This window comes from Amblyomma mixtum, chromosome 1 (genome assembly GCF_055824585.1).
Source record: "Amblyomma mixtum isolate Tamu chromosome 1, ASM5582458v1, whole genome shotgun sequence".
Classification (NCBI taxonomy): domain Eukaryota; kingdom Metazoa; phylum Arthropoda; class Arachnida; order Ixodida; family Ixodidae; genus Amblyomma; species Amblyomma mixtum.
In genome coordinates, this window is record NC_143012.1 from 97254664 (window position 1) to 97260653 (window position 5990).

At 53.5% G+C, this 5990-nt stretch overlaps 1 pseudogene; it reads right to left on the minus strand.

Annotated features, from left to right (window-relative positions):
• Positions 1–4254: 4254 nt before the first annotated feature.
• LOC149367276 (uncharacterized) lies at positions 4255–5374 on the minus strand (annotated as a pseudogene).
• Between the last annotated feature and the right edge of the window lie 616 nt (positions 5375–5990).

The following is a 5990-nucleotide window of genomic DNA, read 5'->3' on the forward strand; positions in this document are numbered from 1 at the left end:
CAGTGTTCTTTGGACGAATTAATTACGTATTTAAGGAAGTACACTTCAAATACATTGACGACACGCAAATGCCATTTCCCGAAACACGATTTCGAGCACTCGACTGTTCATGGCAGCTAGAAGTGTGCAAAGACGTTTAAAAGGACTGCCCGTTTGTTAGCATTGAAATATATTTCGGATGAATTAATTTCATATTTACGAAAGTTCACTTTTAATACATTGACAAGATGCTAAAACTGCATACATATACGTTTACAAGGGCTGCCCGTTTTCTAGAATTGAAGTATACTTTCGATGAATTAATTTCATATTTCCGAAAATACACTTTTAATACACTGACAAGATGCTAAAACTGCAAGCATATTTTTTCATGTATTTGAAAAGTGCTCGAAGTATGCTTTAAGTGAGGTATTTTTGGCACATTTTAAAAATATATTTCGAATACCAAGCATGAAATTTCAGAAACGTATTTCCTACATATTTTTAGTGCATTCATGAATACAAAATATGTTTAAAATACATTTTAAATAAACCTCCGTATATTCCAAACGTATTAGTTTTTGCTAAGGGATCCATGAGACAAGAAATGCGTTTGCATTAAAAAGGGGTCCTTAACACCCCAAAGATTGTTAATACTGTCACGGAACTAAGGCAGGAGACATCGTTCGCCAGCAGCGCTAACAGAATCAGCCCTCAGGGCGCGTGAGCCAACTCTCACCCCTTTGTCTTCTGATGCCACCTGGGGCCACCTGGTGGCATTATTCCCACTCCCTAAAAAAATAAAGGGAATACGGAAAACCACTACGACGCCACGAGCTAACTGAAGGAAGTAGGTGAACAACATTCAAAGGGGCAAAATGACAGGGGGAAAACCGGCCTCTGCGAAAAAAAAAAAACGAAACAACTGTGCAAGCGCTGTCGGTGTGTGAAAAAGAGCTTCATACGCAGTATGTGCGCTACTTCTGGCTGGGGTCGACGGCGCGCACTGTGCACAGAACCGTCGGGCAGAACTTCATAAGTCACATCTATTATGCGTCGCAACACTCTGTAGGGGCCGAAGTAGCGGCATAGGAGTTTTTCCGACATGCCTGGGCGACGGACAGGGGTCCATACCCACACTTGGTCGTCCGGCTGGTACTCGACGTGGCGGTGTCGCTGGTTGTAGCGGCGTCCATCTGAGCCCTGTTGCCTCCTGATGTGCATGCGGGCGAGTTGGCGGGCTTCCTCCGCGTTTTGGAGAAATTCTTCGGCGTGTGGCGTGAGCGCCCGGTCGTCAGCAGTTCATGGAAACATGGCGTCCAACATGGTGTGCGCATCGCGCCCATAAACAAGGCGAAATGGCGTAAAGTGAGTGGTTTCTTGTACTGCCGTATTGTACGCGAAAGCCACGTATGGAAGGATCTCGTCCCAAGTCTTATGCTGTACGTCTACGTACTATCGCGCTCAATATGAGTTGCAACGCGCGGTCATCGACCGGGGCTCGTTCCTTGGTGTGCCTCCTCCAAACAGTCGCTCGGAATTCTGGGAGAAACTTTTTCCCGAACGGGGGTGCTGTTGTTTCCTGTAACAGCAGTTTCTCCCAGAATTCCGAGCGACTGTTTGGAGGAGGCACACCCCGGAACGAGCCCCGGTCGATGACCGCGCGTTGCAACTCATATTGAGCGCGATAGTACATAGCGAGCATGTCTGCTATAGTTTTGTTGAGTCTCTCGGTGAGCCCATTGGACTGCGGGCGGCAGGCAGTAGTCTTTCGATGGCTGGTATGACTCAACTTGAATACCTCGTGCATTTGCTGTGCTGTGAAAGCCGTTCCACGATCGGTGATTACGCTGGACGGGGCGCCGTGTCGCAGAACAATGCGATGCATGAAGAACTGCGCAATTTCAGATGTGCCACACGGCACCGCTTTGGTTTCGGCATAGCGTGTCAGGTAGTCTGTGGCGACAGTTATCCACTTATTGCCGGGCAATGATAGGGGGGATGGGCCGAGAAGATCCATGCCGACTTGGTCAAAGGGCGTACGAGGAGGTGCAACTGGTTGGAGTAAACCCACGGGCTTGAGGGGAGGTGACTTGAGGCGCTGGCACTCACGGCAACCTCGGACGTAGTGGCGGATGGTGGAAGCAAGTTTAGGCCAATAATAGGCCTTGCGTACTCGAGCGAGAGTGCGTGTAAACCACAAGTGACCAGAGGTGGGCTCGTCGTGAGAGGCAAAAAGGATGTCGGCACGGAGGTCCGCCGGCACGGCGGGAAGATAGGCGCGGTCGCCGTGGCTCGAGTTTTTCTTGAACAGTATGCCATTGCGTACGCAAAACGAGGAGAGGTTCCGGGAAAACTTCCGGGGTATGGTAGCAGTGCGGCCCTCCAAAAGGTCAGTGAAGGGTCGTAAGGTGATGTCATCTCGCTGCCTCGCCATTACGTCGGAATCGCTGACCACTCCAAGGAAACGACTGTCGTCCTCTATGCTGTCATCAGCTAGGTCGACTGGTGCACGGGAGAGCGTGTCGGCATCTTCGTGATGAGGACGTTGGAGGCATCTTCGTGCTTGCGTCCAGATTTATAGGCTATGGTGTAGTCAAATTCCTGGAGGCGGAGGCTCCACCTTGCTAAGCGGCCTGATGGGTCCCGTAGATTGGCCAGCCAGCACAAGGAATGGTGGTCTGTGACGACTTTGAAATGGCGGCCGTAGAGGTAGGGTCGAAACTTCATCGTGGCCCACACAACCGCGAGGCACTCCTTCTCCGAGGTAGAGTAGTTAATTTCGGCGCGAGACAAAACGCGACTCGCATATGCAATCACGCGTTCCACGCCATCTTGATGTTGGACTAATACAGCACCCAGGCCGATGTTGCTGGCGTCTGTGTGGATCTCGGTGGCAGCCTCCTCATCATAGTGAGCAAGAACAGGGCTGCTGTGCAGGCGTCGGCGTAGCTCTGTGAAAGCCTCCTGCTGTTCGGTAGTCCACACGAACGGAGTATCGTCACGCGTCAAACGGGTCAGTGGTTCGGCAATTTGCGAGAAGGCGGCGATAAAGCGACGGTAGTAGGCGCACAGACCAAGGAAGCGTTTCAGCGCTTTCTTCGTGGTAGGGCGTGGTACGGCTGTTGGCGTATGGGATGGGCATCTTCACTCGTGATGATGCGGTGTTTCGTAATGGTTGTCGAACTTTCGATGAAGACGCAAAGCAGGCTGTGTATTGGTGTAGTAAGGTACGGAGAGCGCGGCGTTGAACCTGTGACAGCCCTGAGCTGATGTCAATGTGATCGAGAGACATGTTCGGAGATTCCACGGCTGTGCACGCAAAACATTCAGAAACATCAGCTAATTGGTCGGCGAACGCGATCGCTGTGGCGCGGAAGATGTGCCGAAGTTCGTGGGTGAAATTAGTAACCAGTAATTGGGTCCTACCATTGCGTATGTGGACGAGGCTTCGGGCCTTACAAACGCCGTGTGTCAGCAACATTGAAATATTGCCTTCGGCGACTGCTGTTTTGTCACGGAGCCCATCGCAGTCGACAGTAACAAAAACACTGGAGCGTGGCGGGATGAAAACACTCTCGCAGGAAACGCGAAGGGCGGAGCGACATGGGCGAGTGTGGGAAGTGTCATCGGCGTTGTCTGTCGAAAAAGTAACTGTGAGCTGGCGGAGATCTATGATGGCCCCATTTTCACGGAGAAATTCAACGCCCAGGAACAGGTCACGAGAACAATCACGGAGAACCAGGCAGCTGACAACGAACGTGGAGTTGCGGATCTGGGCCCGAGCTGTACACTGGCCAAGCGGAGTGACGATGTGGCCGGCAGCCGTGCGGATCTGCGTGCCAGACCATGGTGTCGTAACTTTTTTGAGGAGAGCTCCCAATTTGCCGCTTAATATGGAAAAATCAGCTCCGGTGTCCAGCAGCGCGCTAATGTTGTGACCGTCAATCAGTACAGGTATGTCGAGTGAGAACCGGTCCTCATGTTCTGAGGCTGTGGGCGTCGATGTCGTCACGTTCATGTCAGCCGATGTTCGCGTTGTGGGGGTGGGGGGGGGGGGGGGGACTGTAGAGCGTCGAGTTCCAGCGACCCCGCCCCCGTAGGTCGCTGTCGTCAGTTTTCCCGGCGAGGGCTCGGCGACCGGCCTTGCGCTGGTCGTGAGAAGTGATGGCTTGCCGATGATGGTGACGGTCGGCGAGATGACGGCGATCTTGACTGCCGTCGCTCGGAGGGTGGCAGACGCTGCAGAGACAAGTATTCTTCAATATCGCGGGGTCATTGACCAAATGGAGGTCTGGGCGCGTTGGTGGGGAAGCCTTGCAGGCCGAGCTCACGATATGGGCACTGGCGGAATAGATGGCCGGGCTCTCCACAGTGGAAGCACAAACGCCTTCGGTCGCGGCCACGCCAGACGTCCGCCTTGAGCAGAGGTGGCCGATCATTCGGCAAGTACTGCGCCGGTTGCATGGAAGGTAGCGGGACGTGATGGTCAGGAACAAATGACGCAGAGTCTGGGGCAGGGCGTCGCAGGGCCTCAGCGTATGTCGGGCGGTGGTCAGGAACACATGACGCAGATGCTGGGGCAGGACGTCGCAGGGCCTCAGCGTATGTCGAGTGGTGGAAGTCATTCCGGTAGGGCTGAGGTTTGTCACCCAGCAACGGAGGTCTGATCACTTGCTGCACCTCCTCGCGGATGACACTAGCAAGAGAGCCGACCGCTGGCTGCGACGCACCGCCAATTTTCTGGAGATTTTCACGTACGATAGAGCGGTTCATGTCCCGTAGGAGATCAGGGTTGTGTCCGAATGCCGGGAAGGACTCTGTCACGCAAGCAGCAAGTACTGGCCTGTCTTATACGGTGGACCGCCTCTGAAGGACCTGCTCCATTGTAACCGCCTCCTTCAAAAACTCAGCGACAGTACGGGGGGGGGAGGGGGGGGGGGGGGTTGCGTACGAGGCCAGCGAAGAGTTGGTCTTTGACTCCACGCATTAAGTGGCGGAGCTTTTTGTCTTCCGACATAACAGGGTCAGCTCTCCGGAACAGCCGCGTCATGTCTTCAACATACATGCTGTCAGTCTCATTGGGCATCTGTATACGGGACTGCAGAGCCCGCTGAGCTCGTTCCTGACGATCCGCGCTGGAGTATGTCTCGAGCAGACGACGGCGGAGCTCAGGCCATGATGTTAGAACTTCTTCACGATTCTCGTACCACGTACGAGCGCCGTCTTCCAGACTGAAGAAGACATTCCGAAGCTGTGCGGCGTCGTCCTACTGATTGAAAGATGCGACGCGTTCAAACTGCACGAGCCAGTCTTCCACGTCCTCAAGCTGACTGCCGTGGAAGGGCTTCGGTACTCGTGGATTCTGAAGGGTGTAGTAATGAGTACCTTGCATGGCAGGTCGTGGGGCAGGCGCCGAAGTAGAATCCAGTGGCCCGTGCTCCGGGGGTGGTAGTCTTAGGTTGCGGCGACTGACTCAGTGCACTGGTGTGTCCACCGGCAGAGGCGCGAGGTCCGCTGTGCGAGGAGGTGTGTGTGACATAGGCCAGGAAAGTATCCGGCGCACCTCCACCAAAAATCTGTCACGGAACCAAGGCAGGAGACACCGTTCGCCAGCAGCGCTAACAGAATCAGCCCTCAGGGCGCGTGAGCCAACTGTCACCTCTTTTTCTTCTGATGCCCCCTGGGGCCACCTGGTGGCACTACCAAACAACAGCAGAAAACAAAGGTCGGAATTCAAGCGCTGTACTTTGTGTGTCATTTCTTTCCGCAATATTTCTTTATCACAGTGAATATCAAAACTAAACACAAAACCCTGCCGTGAAGGACCGCCTAATTCGTGAAAAAGATGCAAAGGTATAAAGACGCCGACTTTGTCAGGCTAAAGGCTAGGAAGGGGGTATAAAATAATCGAAATGTAGCAATGGCGCATTCAACGTTGTGGGGTTGGAATTGGGGAGATAAATCCGTTCTCCCCGTTTAAGCGCGGCTGACACAGTTTAAAGCCGCGC